Source organism: Nerophis ophidion, linkage group LG18 (genome assembly GCF_033978795.1).
Source record: "Nerophis ophidion isolate RoL-2023_Sa linkage group LG18, RoL_Noph_v1.0, whole genome shotgun sequence".
NCBI lineage: Eukaryota > Metazoa > Chordata > Actinopteri > Syngnathiformes > Syngnathidae > Nerophis > Nerophis ophidion.
Window position 1 is genome coordinate 30,076,978 of NC_084628.1, and position 15,922 is coordinate 30,092,899.

The 15,922-nt window shown below is 36.7% G+C and overlaps 1 long non-coding RNA gene across 1 annotated transcript; it reads left to right on the forward strand.

Annotated features, from left to right (window-relative positions):
• Positions 1-694: 694 nt before the first annotated feature.
• Positions 695-15,490, forward strand: LOC133537378 (uncharacterized). The gene is made up of 3 exons (XR_009802684.1): positions 695-821; positions 6,218-6,316; positions 15,308-15,490. It is a non-coding gene; the product is annotated as an uncharacterized LOC133537378 (long non-coding RNA).
• The last annotated feature ends 432 nt before the right edge of the window (positions 15,491-15,922 follow it).

Consider the following 15,922-nt stretch of genomic DNA (forward strand, 5'->3'; position numbering starts at 1 on the left):
TGCAAAAGAGGTTGGAGAGACTTTTGCGAGACTAAAAAGTCAAATAACGCAAAACTATTGATGTATATTAAAACTTTGTTCAACTCTGGATGCCGGTCTCCTGGGCTGTGTGATCAGCGGAACCTTGAGGAAGCAAAATCCACAGTAAGGTTTCTGTCTTCTTTAATATGACAAAGCCTAACATGTTTGTTATATAAGGTATATGTAATATTGTTGCCTAATACATCATATTTTAATGTTGATAAAATATATAAACTGTGTAGAACAGCTTGAAGACTAAACCATGTTTAGAATTTTACTTTTTTAAAGTATATTACACTTACTTTACACAGTTTAAATAATATCTTAGAGGTTTTAAAAATTAAAAATAAAACTTTCTACATAGCTGCTTTGAATCACGGTACTTTTTAATACTTGTATAACAGAGGAAGTACAAATATGGCCACTGTAACCAAACTGTAACTCAGACAGGTAGATAAGGTATGACGCAATCTCTCTGGAGCTTTTTCAAAAATGGAAAAAGATGAGGAAAAAAATATAAAAAATATATTTTTTGTTTTAATACAGTTTCTGTAGGAGGACAAACATGACACAAACCTCCTTAATTGTTATAAAGCACACTGTTTGTATTAAACATGCTTCACTGATTCGAGTATTTGGCGAGCGTCGTTTTGTCCTACTAATTTTGGCGGTCCATGAACTCACCGTAGTTTGTTTACGTGTATAACGTTCTCTGACTTTCTAAGACGTGTTTCATGCCACTTCTTTTTCCGTCTCATTTTGTCCACCAAACTTTTAAGCTTGTGCATGAATGCACAAAGGTGAGTTTTGTTGACGTTATCGACTTGTGTGGAGTGACAATCAGACATATTTGGCCACTTCATGACCGCAAGCTAATCGATGCTAACATGCTATTTGGGCTAGCTACATGTACACATTGCATCATTATGCCTAATTTGTAGCTATATTTGAGCTTATTTGGTTTCCTTTAACTCCTCTTAATTCAATTTATATCTCATGACACACTATCTGTATTTAATATGGCTTTTAATTTTTTTGCGGCTCCAGACATATCTGTTTTTGTATTTTTGGTCCCATATGGCTCTTTCAACATTTTAGGTTGCCGACCCCTGATGTAGACATACCAGCGGTACATCTGGTAGCCAAAAATTTAAAATATAACTTGGTTTCAAAAGAAATAAAACTAAAAGTAAAACTAAACTAATGCTATTTGGTAACAGTAGAAAAGCGCATCAGACACGCACACAAATAGATAATGAAAGGGTAAAACAAACCAGATTTTTTTTAGGGAGTATTAATAGATTATAAAATGAACTGGAAATCTCATATACAAAACATACAACATAAGATGGCAAAAAACAATTCAATAATGAGTAAAGCAAAATACGTCCTGGGCCAAAAATCCCTTTATATTTTCTACTGCTCACTAGTGTTACCATATCTGAGTTATATTGCAGAAATATAGGGAAACACTACAAATGTGCGCTACATTCGTTAACTGTGTTCCAAAAAAGATAAATTAGAACAGGGCCCACCAACCTTTTTGAAACCAAGAGCTACTTCTTGGGTACTGATTAATGCGAAGGGATACCAGTTTGATACACACTTAAATACTTTGCCATAAATAGCCAATTTGCTCAATTTACCTTTAATTAATATATATATATATATATATATATATATATATATATATATATATATATATATATATATATATATAATGTGTATTTCTGCCTGTCATTCCGTCATACATTTTTTTTCCTTTCATGGAAAGTTTTTGTGTAGAGAATAAATGATGAAAAAACACTTAATTGAACGGTTTAAAAGTGGAGAAAACACGAAAAAAATGATAATTCAATTTTGAAACCTAGTTTATCTTCAATTTCGACTCTTTAAAATTCAAAATTCAACCGTAAAAAATAAAGAGAAAAACTGGCTGATTTGAATATTTTTGAAAAAAATAAAAGAATTTATGAAACATCATTAGTAATTTTTCCTGATTAAGATTAATTTTAGAATTTTGATTACATGTTTTAAGTAGGTTAAAATCTTATCTGCACTTTGTTAGAATATATAACAAATTGGACCAATCTATATTTCTAACAAAGACAAATCATTATTTCTTCTAGATTTTCCAGAACAAAAATTTCAAAATAAATTCAAAAGACTTTGAAGTAAGATTTAAATTTGATTCTACAGATTTTCTAGATTTGCCAGAATAATTTTTTTGAATTTTAATCATAAGTTTGAAGAAGCTAAAATGAAGAATTAAATTAAAATTTACTTATTATTGTTTACAATAAAAACAACAACAAAAAAATACTTGAACATTGACTTAAATTGTCAGGAAAGAAGAGGAAGTAATTTAAAAGGTAAAATCCTAAAACAATTTTTATAGTTGTATTTTTCTCTAAAATAGTCTTTCTGAATGTTATAAGAAGCAAAGTAAAACAATAAATGAATTTATTTAAACAAGTGAAGACCAAGTCTTCAAAATATTTTCTTGGATTTTCAAATTCTATTTAAGTTTTGTCTCTCTTAGAATCAAAAATGTCGAGCAAAGCGAGACCAGCTTTCTAGTAAATAAATAACATTTAAAAAAAATAGAGGCAGCTCACTGGTAAGTGCTGCTATTTGAGCTATTCTTAGAACAGGCCAGCTGGCGACTCATCTGGTCCTTACGGGCTACCTGGTGCCCGTGGGCACCGCGTTGGTGACCCCTAAATTAGAATAATACATAATGTTGGATATAGAGAACATACAAACCCTTTATTTATTGTGTCAAAAATATTAAAGTTCGATGATTTGGTAAAATTGCAAACAGCTAAAATGATGTACAAAGCAAATTATAACCTGCTACCAAAGAATGTACAACAATTCTTCTCAGCTAAAGAGGAAAAATATAACCTTTTAGAGGGAAAATCTGTATGCACGTACAACACTTAAAACCTTTAGCATATCAGTATGTGGAATTAAATTATGGAATGGATTAAGTAAAGAAGTTAAACAATGTACTGATATGATCCAGTTTAAGAGGCTGTTGAAAATAATTGTGCTTACAAAGTACAAAGAATTATGAGAAACACTTTCAGCCTAATTGAAAATAAAATATTCTTCATCTCATTATGTTAATGACTGAATTAATTAAGTATATATTACAAAACTGTTGTTACTCATTCAGGCATGTCATTTTGCCATTTTGCTGTAAAGAAGGTCAGTGAATGAATGTATATATTTGTGGGCGCTCTGACGTGGGAAAGGGGTAGGATTAAATAAGCTTTACTTCGTCCTACTCCTTTTCGGCCATGATGTAATGTGAAATTATATGAAATGGCCTGATGTGTAATGTAGTTATGTCATGTTCGAAATAAACTAAGTAAAGAAAAGAAAGAGATACTCAATATTGTTAACACTGCCGTTGCCTAATGTATAGGGATGATACTCGAAACCTGTTTTCCCGGTTTGATAAGAAAAGAACTGAGTCCTCGGACTCGAACCCCTTTTTGATAACGGGTACCCGTTATTGAGACCACTATAGTAAAGAAAAAGTTTGTTCTTTATTGGAATCCGTCCCAACCAGAAATGCTCCGTGAGACATCACAAGAAACGACGTCACGTAGCTCAGTCATTAGGCGCAGATAGCGAAAGCAGGAAAACGGACGGGAAAAAGCGCTCCGAGGTGTAATAAAGTTCAAAACATAAGACATAATCCAATGAATAACTTTACTGAGAGATTTGAGCAGGGTACAAACACATGACCAACACTTTTACGACCAACCGGAAACATAGCAACCAGGCTAGCAACGCACCTCCTTTACGGCAGCTGTCGCAACGTTCTTAAAGCAACCGCAGCACACACACATATAATTATATATATATATACATATATATGTATATATATATCTATATCCATTCATTTTCTACCGCTTATTCCCCTTTTTTGGGGTCGCGGGGGGCGCTGGCGCCTATCTCAGCTACAATTGGGCGGAAGGCGGGGTACACCCTGGACAAGTCGCCACCTCATCGCAGGGCCAACACAGATAGACAGACAACATTCACACACTAGGGCCAATTTAGTGTTGCCAATCAACCTATCCCCAGGTGCATGTCTTTGGAAGTGGGAGGAAGCCGGAGTACCCGGAGGGAACCCGCGCATTCACAGGGAGGACATGCAAACTCCACACAGAAAGATCCCGAGCCTGGATTTGAACCCAGGACTGCAGGACCTTCGTATTGTGAGGCAGACGCACTACACACACATGTCCCCCTTTTTTAACTTTTGTTTTTCTTTACTTGTAAACAAAGCAAAATCACACTGTATATGTGCTGTCAGTCTAATTATAAATAATGCAGACGAGGGGTGTTTGCTGAGTTCTTGACATTTACTCCCGGGTGACGACATGCAACGACACTTTTCGGGGCTACCGCGCATGCTCGTCACTCCCGTTGCATGCTGGGTAGTGTAGTTGTTATATTCCCTAGGTCAGTGGTTCTCAAATGGGGGTACGCGTACCCCTGGGAGTACTTGAAGGTATGCCAAGCGGTACGTGAGATTTAAAAAAAAATATTCAAAGTATAGCAGCAATTCAAAAATTCTTTATAAATATATTTATTGAATAATACTTCAAGAAAATATGAATGTAAGTTCATAAACTGTGAAAAAAAAAATACAGCAATTCGGTGTTGACAGCTAGATTTTTTTGTGGACATGTTCCATAAATATTGATTTCTTTTTTGTGAATAAATGTTTAGAATTAAGTTCATGAATCCAGATGGAAATACTGTAATTGAATCACTTGTTTATTTTTCCACACATTTTTTGTTATTTTTATATATTTTTTTCCAAATAGTTCAAGAAAGACCACTAAAAATTAGCAATATTTTGCACTGTTATACAACTTAATAAATAAGAAACTGATGACAAAGTGCGGTATTTTACTTCTTTATCTCTTTTTTTTTTCAACCAAAAATGCTTTGCTCTGATTCGGGGGTACTTGAATTGAAAAAATGTTCACAGGGGGTACATCACTGATAAAAGGTTGAGAACCACTGCCGTAGCTCATAAAGAAATAATGTTAACTGAATAAAGTGTATTTCTTTTTTTTAGCTCTGACTTTTCATATTTTAGCATTGTAACCACATTTGCAAACAACTTTTCTTTGCATAGAATTTTCTTTCAGTAAAGAAATAAAGTGCAAAAATGTCAAAGCATCATAACAAACAGTTATGTCAAATAGTTTCAGAAGTGCGCTTTTTGTAGAGCTGTATTATTTTCAGTTTTGTGCCCAAGGGACTGATTTTATTTAACACTATATTATTATTTATACACCTATAGTGATCACAGAGACAGGTTGTTTTTGTGTTACTGTATATATTTGTTTTTCTGAAAAATCCCACTCAATATACTTTGGGTAACAACAGTCAATATTTATGTATTTTATTTTTTTAGGGGGGTAACAGTCAATATTTATTAGATTTTATTTTTTTCTTATATAATAAAGGTGAGCTTTTGTTAAACCAAATGTTGTTTTTTCCATGTACAACAACCTATCTGGACTCTATAAGGAATCGGTTCGATAAGAGGATTCGATAATAGGCTCGAACTCGATAATTTCTTATCAAACATCATCCCTACTAATGTATCATATTTCAATGATAGTCAAATATATAAACTGTGCAGAACTGCTTGAAAACAAAACCATGTGTAGGGAAAAAAAAGGCAAAAAGTTGATGAGTAACATCCTATAATACTTTTCTCATGTATATTACAATTCAAGACAGATTTTGATGCAAAAAGGTTCCATGGTTTAAAAAATAAAATATTAGGCTTTTTAACGCTATCTACAAGGCTACTTTGAATCATGGTACTGCGTAATAGCTTAATAGCAGAAGTACAAGGATGGGTCTCGTACCATGAATCGATTAACGTGGACCCCGACTTAATTAAACAAGTTGAAAAACTTATTCGGGTGTTACCATTTAGTGGCCAATTGTACGGAATGTGTACTGAACTGTGCAATCTACTAATAAAAGTTTCAATCAATCAATCAAAAACTCGTTACCAATGCAATAAACATGATGTATTTACGATACTGAGATAGGCTCAACCACCCACTGTGACCCTTAAAGGGAAAAGCGGTAGAAAATGGAAGGATGTATGGCTTCTGATGTTTGTAATTCTACATTTGACCAGCAGGTGGTGTCTTCTGCATTGATGCTTTTTCAAGAAATTCTCAAACCAATTGACTCAAGAGATTCCACGACGCATGAGGTTTCTTGCGACCATCACAAGCAGGTTAGTACCAGACTTTTGTTGTCAATCAAACATTGTCAGAGTGTCCTGTACTGTAGGATTCATGTTGGTTTGTCATCAGAATCATTCAAAACTCATGTGAAGTCAAATATTTTGATAGCTTTGAGACATTGTTCACTTCAAAGCTTTGAACATGTTGACATTCAATTAAATATGCGATTAGACTCAATCAGTTTCATATAAAAACATTTATTGACATTCAATTAATAAATAAATAAATGGGTTGTACTTGTATAGCGCTTTTCTACCTTCAAGGTACTCAAAGCGCTTTGACACTACTTCCACATTTACCCATTCACACACACATTCACACACTGATGGAGGGAGCTGCCATGCAAGGCGCCAACCAGCACACATCAGGAGCAAGGGTGAAGTGTCTTGCTCAGGACACAACGGACGTGACGTGGTTGGTACTAGGTGGGAATTGAACCAGGGACGCTCGGGTTGCGCACGGCCACTCTCCCCTCTGCGTCACGCCGTCCCTATTCAATTTTAAATTATATTCAAATAAATATTAATTTAAAATACATTCTATTGAATATTCAATAACTTTCAATTGTATTTGAGATAGGCTCCAGCAATCCCGCGACCCTGAATGGGACAAGCGGTAGCTAATGGATGGATGTATTCATTTAAATATTCAGATATTACTTTTAATTATGTTCAAGTACGTTTACTTAAATCAAATATGCAATTGCGTTCAATTAAATTAAATATTTGTTTATATTTAAAGACATTTAATCAAATATTAAATTACATGAATGTAATGGAATATGTAAATACAACTAAATATTTGATTACATCAATGTAAATATTGAATTTGATTAAAATTAAACGCTCAATCACATTTTATTATATCAAATCATTTATCAAACCAATTACATTTACATATGATCAAAGTCAAGCAAATATGCAATTACATTCAAATACGTTAAATTACATGCACACTCATACTCAAGTAATTCAATTATATTTAAAAAAATCAATTAAATATTAAAATAAATGTACAATAAATTAACTGTATTGTCCAATTACATTACATTCAACTATATATTCAATGACATAAAATAACAATGAAATATTTAATTGTTACATTTTGTGTTTCCTACTTCTTGCCAATAATATTTGTTTGTATTCCTAAACACATAACTGATATTCTTTATGTGCCTAATTGAGTTTTTATCTAGTTATATATTTCTGTGTACTGCTCAAAATTATGAGTTAAAAAGATTCCCACTTTTTAACTTGTAATTATGACTTTGGAATAAATCAAATATTACCAGGCTGCTTAACGATAGATAAACTTTGTTTGGCATGAGAATTGGGCAGATGGAAACGTTTGCATTCGTCACCAAACTAGTTTCAACTGGTTCTGAAGGAAACTGCTCGCTGAGGCAATGCTTTAAACCAGGGGTGTGAAACCTACGGCCCGCAGGCCTGATCAGGCTCGCGAACAGTTTTATCCTTCCCGTGGGATGAGTAAATAAATTGGTCGACATTTTTTAATGAAAGAAACTGCTGTTCTAAATGTGTCCACTGGATGTCGTAATACCAATTTTTTTGTATCTTTGTAGATGATGCTACATATGTAAAAAAAAAAAAAAAAAAAAAATACATTGTTATTGCACTAGTCGTGGAAAATGAGCAAAGTACATAAATAACTTGCTGTAATTATCCATCCATCCATTTACTACCGCTTATTCCCATTCGGTACACGGGGGGCGCTGATCCCTATTTTAGCTACAATCAGGCGGAAGGCAGAGTACACCCTGGACAAGTCGCCACCTCATCGCAGGGCCTGCTGTAATTAGATTTTGATATTTTTTATTTCTATTTTGATAGATTGAAAATTAACACCAATGAGTTGACTGATGAACATTATCACATAATTTATTCAGAAAGTATAAATAACAACAAATAAAAATATAACACAAACATGTAAGTGTAAAAAAAACAACATTATGATTTGTACATTTTCAGAATGTGCTTATTCTATTTTTAACCAAAGAAAACAATCTGAAGTTGTCTTTATTTTTAAGTTATCGTGCCGTGATTTCACCAGTCTGGTCCACCTAACAGTAGATTTTTTTCCATGTGGCCCCCCATCTAAAATGAGTTTGACACCCCTGATCTAAACAGATAACAGAGCATATGACGCCACAACGGCAATTGCAACATAAATACAATATTATCATATAACATATTCAGAAAGTATAAACGACAAAAAAAGAGCGTAGAATTAACCGCAACATGTAAGTGTAAATAACCCCGACAAAATTATGATTTGTCGATTTTCAAAATGTGCTTGTTCTATTTTCAAACAAAGAAAACAATCTGAAATTGTCTTTATTTTTAAGTTATCGTGCCGTGATTTTACCTGTCCGGCCCACTTGGGAGTAGATTTTTCTCCATGTGACCCCCCATCTAAAATGAGTTTGACACCCCTGCTTTAAACTAAGCAATGCTGCCACCTGCTGTCTGAAAGATGAAGTGCACCTCACTGTTGAATTCCAGAACAATTCCTAACATTATTAGTAAAATACAACATATTATCTCGCTGTTGCTCCTTTGGAGTACTTACCAGATCACTTGCGTGGTTAGAAAATGTTTTTATTGAAAGGAAAATCACGCAAGACATGCTTTCTGAAGGAGCAGCTTTTGTGTGCGTTTCCCTTTCTGTTCAGCAGATGACAGTGTTTAGTCAAAGTTGGATGATAATCAGATGCTTTCAAAGAGCTGTTCAAAAATCTGCCTGGTTGTTATAGTTAGTTTTTGTTGTTGTTGTTGTCAAGGAAACAGTCGCTAGCATTTATACGATAGGATGTTAATTTAGACAAATATTACTTTTGATTGGAATGATTCTGAGATAATGGCTAAAAAATTTTTTTAGTTGTATTTTTATTGTAAACACAATTTTATAAGGCCATACCTTATTTCCATGATTTAGCAGTGACGTCACTAGTTGGAATTCTCCCTCACCTAAAAAAAAAGCTGTAGCATTTTAACAAAAAAAAATTAAAATAAAGTGTGCAAAGGTAGGGCTTCACGGTGGAAGAGGGGTTAGTGCGTCTGCCTCACAATACGAAGGTCCTGCAGTCCTGGGTTCAAATCCAGGCTCGGGATCTTTCTGTGTGGAGTTTGCATGTTCTCCCCGTGAATGCGTGGGTTCCCTCCGGGTACTCCGGCTTCCTCCCACTTCCAAAGACATGCACCTGGGGATAGGTTGATTGGCAACACTAAATTAGCCCTAGTGTGTGAATGTGAGTGTGAATGTTGTCTGTCTATCTGTGTTGGCCCTGCGATGAGGTGGCGACTTGTCCAGGATTGTAGCTGAGATAGGCGCCAGCACCCCCCGCGACCCCGAAAGGGAATAAGCGGTAGAAAATGGATGGATGGATGTACAAAGGTATAGAACAGCACTCCAATTATTGTTTGTTTTTTGCAATGTATACTATAATTAGAGTGCTTTTTCTGTATTATTTTGAGAATTCAGCACCCATTCCTACCTCTGAGGGTTGTTGAACGTGTTGTTGTTTGGACTTGTAGTATTTCAACAATACAAGAGAAAATAAACAATAAGTAAAAGTGAAAGGCATTCATGGATATAAAAAGTATGATTAAAATTATTTTTTTCCCAATTTAAAAGGATTCTGTATTCATTCAATAGATAGGATTTCAGCAGGATCTACCACAGTCTGCTGACATGCTAGCAGAGTAGTAGAATTTTGTAAAAACTTTTATAATTGTAAAGGACAATGTTTTATCAACTGATTGCACTAATGTAAAGTTAACTATTAAACAAACCAAAAATATGACTTATTTTATCTTTGTGAAAACATTGGACACAGTGTGTTGTCAAGCTTATGAGATGCAAGTGTAAGCCACTGTGACACTTCTCTTTTTATTTTTACAAATGTCTAATGATAATGTCAATGAGCGATTTTTAATCACTGCTATGCTGAAATTATAACTAATATTGATACTGTTGTTGATAATATTCATTTTTGTTTCACTACTTTTGGTTTGTTCTGTGTCGTGTTTGTCTCCTCTCAATTGTTCTGTTTATTGCAGTTCTGAGTGTTGCTGGGTCAGGTTTGGTTTTGGAATTGGATTGCATTGTTATAGTATTGCTGCGTAGTGGTTTGTTGGATTGATTAAAAAAAAAATAGATTTTTTAAAAATGAGAATCGATTCTGAATCGCACAACGTGAGAATCGCGATTCAGATCGATTTTTTTCCCCATATATATATATATATATATATATATATATATATATATATATATATATATATATATATGTGTATATATATATATATATATATATATATATATATATATATATATATGTGTGTGTATATATATATATATATATATATATATATATGTATATATATATATGTATATGTGTATATATATATATATAATTCAAACAAAATGAGTTCCTTTTTAATACTGACTCATTTTTTTAGTCCAGTTGCAAAACGACCGGCTCACAAGTGGGAATCAGTTATCATCTTCACCTAAAAAAGTCGTTCAAAAGATGTGATTTGTTAGTGAAGCTCCCATCTCTACCGCAGTTAAAGAAATCCACACTTGAAGGAGCTAAAACCAACTTCAAAGCAGAAATATCTTCAGTTGAAGTTTCATTAAAAAAAAAAAAGCAAGATGGCGGCGCCCGGACGGGCTGCGACACTGCGGTGCTCTTGCTAAAGATGGAACATTTGGCGGAAATGCCGGACAGTTCTGCAGACTTCATGGCTGGCTCGCATCGTGGTCACTCCGTGATCACGTACGACCGCCAGACACTTCTGGATATGGACATATCGGGCCGTTTTGGACTGATAGACGCGGGCGTGCTAAACATGCTAACTAGCATGGGGATACGTCGGCGGCTACATCCAGCGGCCTGTGAAGCAGCGGAGTCTAGTGGCAGCGGGGGCCGTCTACGGAGCAGACGCCAGCGGTGTGATCGGAAACGCGGATGTCGAGCGGGGCTAAAAACAAAGCAGAAGGCTAATCCCCACAGAACACCACTTCCCTCCATCCTGAAGACGGATTTAAATAAAGGATGCGAGACTACTGGTCTGGGTAAGGAGTCAGTTAAATTAGAACAAGTTTTTTCTGCTTTGAGTGTTTCAGAGTTGGACATGTGTTTTATTGAGGTGGCTAACTATGATGCGTGCAGTTTATCAAAGCAACAAACAAACAATCGGAAAATCCCCGTTACTGAGGAGGCTAACCATGATGCGTGCAGTTTATCAAAGCAACAATCAAACAATAGGAACATTCCCGTCGTATCAATTCCTAGATATGGTCGTAATTATACTGAATGCACTGGGCATAATAAACACAACATTATTAATATTGCTACTACGGATAATTTGATCAAAAATTCCCTAAAACAGCCCACTACCTATAATATAGGTTTTTTAAACATAAGATCATTGTCTCCCAAAACGTTGTTAGTTAATGATATCATCAGAGACAACAATCTTAACGTCATCGGTCTCAGTGAAACCTGGCTTAAACCAAACGACTTTTTTGCGCTAAATGAGGCATGTCCTCCTAACTTTACACATGCGCATATTGCCCGTCCGCTTAAAAGGGGTGGGGGGGTCGCACTAATATACAACGAAAACTTTAACCTTAGTCCTAACATAAATAATAAATATAAATCGTTTGAGGTGCTTACTATGAGGTCTGTCACACCGCTGCCTCTACACCTGGCTGTTATCTACCGCCCCCCAGGGCCCTGTTCGGACTTTATTAATGAATTCTCAGAGTTCGTTGCTGATCTAGTGACACACGCCGATAATATAATCATAATGGGGGACTTTAATATCCATATGAATACCCCATCGGACCCCCCGTGCGTAGCGCTCCAGACTATAATTGATAGCTGTGGTCTCACACAAATAATAAATGAACCCACGCATCGCAGCGGTAATACGATAGACCTAGTGCTTGTCAGGGGTATCACCGCTTCCAAAGTTACGATACTCCCGTATACTAAAGTATTGTCCGATCATTACCTTATAAAATTCGAGGTTCAGACGCATGTTCGTCAAACTAATAATAATAATAACTGCTATAGCAGCCGCAACATTAATACGGCCACAACGACAACTCTTGCTGACCTACTGCCCTCGGTAATGGCACCATTCCCAAAGTATGTGGGCTCTATTGATAACCTCACTAACAACTTTAACGACGCCCTGCGCGAAACCATTGATAACATAGCACCGCTAAAGTTAAAAAAGGCTCCAAAAAAGCGCACCCCGTGGTTTACAGAAGAAACTAGAGCTCAGAAATTATTATGCAGAAAGCTGGAACGCAAATGGCGCACGACTAAACTTGAGGTGCACCATCAAGCATTTAGTGATGGTTTAATAACTTATAAACGCATGCTTACCTTAGCTAAAGCTAATTATTACTCAAATCTCATCCACCGTAATAAAAATGATCCTAAATTTTTGTTTAGTACGGTAGCATCGCTAACCCAACAAGGGACTCCTTCCAGTAGCTCCACCCACTCAGCTGATGACTTTATGCAATTCTTTAGTAAGAAAATTGAAGTCATTAGAAAGGAGATTAAAGACAATGCGTCCCAGCTACAACGGGGTTATAGTAACACTGACACGATTGTATATACGCCGGATACTGCCCTCCAAAATAGTTTCTCTCGTTTTGAGGAAATAACATTAGAGGAATTGTTACAACGTGTAAATGGAATAAAACAAACAACATGTTTACTTGACCCTCTTCCTGGGAAACTGATCAAGGAGCTCTTTGTATTATTAGGTCCATCAGTGCTAAATATTATAAACTTATCACTTTCCTCGGGCACTGTTCCCCTAGCATTCAAAAAAGCGGTTATTCATCCTCTTCTTAAAAGACCTAACCTCGATCCTGACCTCATGGTAAACTACCGACCGGTGTCTCACCTTCCCTTTATTTCAAAAATCCTCGAAAAAATTGTTGCGGAGCAGTTAAATGAACACTTAGCGTCTAACAATCTATGTGAAACCTTTCAATCCGGTTTCAGGGCAAATCACTCGACGGAGACAGCCCTCGCAAAAATGACTAATGATCTATTGCTAACGATGGATTCTGATGCGTCATCTATGTTGCTGCTCCTCGATCTTAGCGCTGCTTTCGATACCGTCGATCATAATATTTTATTAGAACGTATCAAAACACGAATTGGTATGTCAGACTTAGCCCTGTCTTGGTTTAACTCTTATCTTACTGATAGGATGCAGTGTGTCTCCCATAACAATGTGACCTCGGACTACGTTAAGGTAACGTGTGGAGTTCCCCAGGGTTCGGTCCTTGGCCCTGCACTCTCCAGCATCTACATGCTGCCGCTAGGTGACATATTACGCAAATACGGTATTAGCTTTCACTGTTATGCTGATGACACCCAACTCTACATGCCCCTAAAGCTGACCAACACGCCGGATTGTAGTCAGCTGGAGGCGTGTCTTAATGAAATTAAACAGTGGATGTCCGCTAACTTTTTGCAACTCAACGCCAAAAAAACGGAAATGCTGATTATCGGTCCTGCTAGACACCAAACTCTATTTAATAATACAACTCTAACATTTGACAACCAAACAATTAAACAAGGCGACACGGTAAAGAATCTGGGTATTATCTTCGACCCAACTCTCTCCTTTGAGGCACACATTAAAAGCGTTACTAAAACGGCCTTCTTTCATCTCCGTAATATCGCTAAAATTCGCTCCATTCTGTCCACTAAAGACGCTGAGATCATTATTCATGCGTTTGTTACGTCTCGCCTCGACTACTGTAACGTATTATTTTCGGGTCTCCCCATGTCTAGCATTAAAAGATTACAGTTGGTACAAAATGCGGCTGCTAGACTTTTGACAAGAACAAGAAAGTTTGATCACATTACGCCTGTACTGGCTCACCTGCACTGGCTTCCTGTGCACTTAAGATGTGACTTTAAGGTTTTACTACTTACGTATAAAATACTACACGGTCTAGCTCCATCCTATCTTGCCGATTGTATTGTACCATATGTCCCGGCAAGAAATCTGCGTTCAAAGGACTCCGGCTTGTTAGTGATTCCCAAAGCCCAAAAAAAGTCTGCGGGCTATAGAGCGTTTTCCGTTCGGGCTCCAGTACTCTGGAATGCCCTCCCGGTAACAGTTCGAGATGCCACCTCAGTAGAAGCATTTAAGTCTCACCTTAAAACTCATTTGTATACTGTAGCCTTTAAATAGACTCCCTTTTTAGACCAGTTGATCTGCTGTTTCTTTTCTTTTTCTTCTATGTCCCACTCTCCCCTGTGGAGGGGGTCCGGTCCCATCCGGTGGCCATGTACTGCTTGCCTGTGTATCGGCTGGGGACATCTCTGCGCTGCTGATCCGCCTCGACATCTCTGCGCTGCTGATCCGCCTCCGCTTGGGATGGTTTCCTGCTGGCTCCGCTGTGAACGGGACTCTCGCTGCTGAGTTGGACCCGCTTTGGACTGGACTCTCGCGACTGTGTTGGATCCATTGTGGATTGAACTTTCACAGTATCATGTTAGACCCGCTCGACATCCATTGCTTTCCTCCTCTCTAAGGTTCTCATAATCATTATTGTCACAGACGTCCCACTGGATCATTATTGTCACAGATGTCCCACTGGGTGTGAGTTTTCCTTGCCCTTATGTGGGCCTACCGAGGATGTCGTGGTGGTTTGTGCAGCCCTTTGAGACACTAGTGATTTAGGGCTATATAAGTAAACATTGATTGATTGATTGATTGAAATTAGTGAAACTGCTATTGAAGTAGTCATAGTTTCAGCCTCTTTGGCAGTTAAAACTAAAACTAATTTGTATGACCGCTGTTAAAGTCACATGTTGCTATTGTTTTTAGATCATTATTGATCTGCTCGGATCATTAATCGTGATCGATACAAGTCACAACTTATTTACTTCTTGTTATTGTCACCTACAGCCGCCATCTTGTCCTTGCAGCGTCTTCACCGTCGTACCCTCCATCCATCCATTTTCTACCGCTTATTCCCTTTTTTTGGGGTCGCGGGGGGCGCTGGCGCCTATCTCAGCTACAATCGGGCGGAAGGCGGGGTACACCCTGGACAAGTCGCCACCTCATCGCAGGACCGTCGTACCAGTAAGCAAAAAAAAGCCTTATTTTTCGTTTTTGGCTTTAACTTAGCCACTTATCTATGACTTAGAGCAGGGGGGTCCAAAATGCGGCCTAGGGGCCATTTGCAGCACGCAGCTATTTTTAAACAGACTTTTGCACATTTGAAAAAACAGTCTTCCAAAAAAAGTAAAATAAAGGAGCTACGTAAGGACAAAAAATTGCAATCTTGACACTGTTTTTTTGTTTTTCAAAGTGTCAATGCTCAAACAATAATAATGAATCAAAATCAAAGCTTTAGATATTTTTATGGGAAATATTGCATCATTTGTGTGTTTGCCATAAAAAAAAATTAAGGACATAAAACAAACAAAAAAAACACTTAAAAAAAATAAAAACTTACAATAGACAGATAAAGTTGATGTTGATCTAGAGCAGGGGTTGGGAACATTTTTGGCTGAGAGA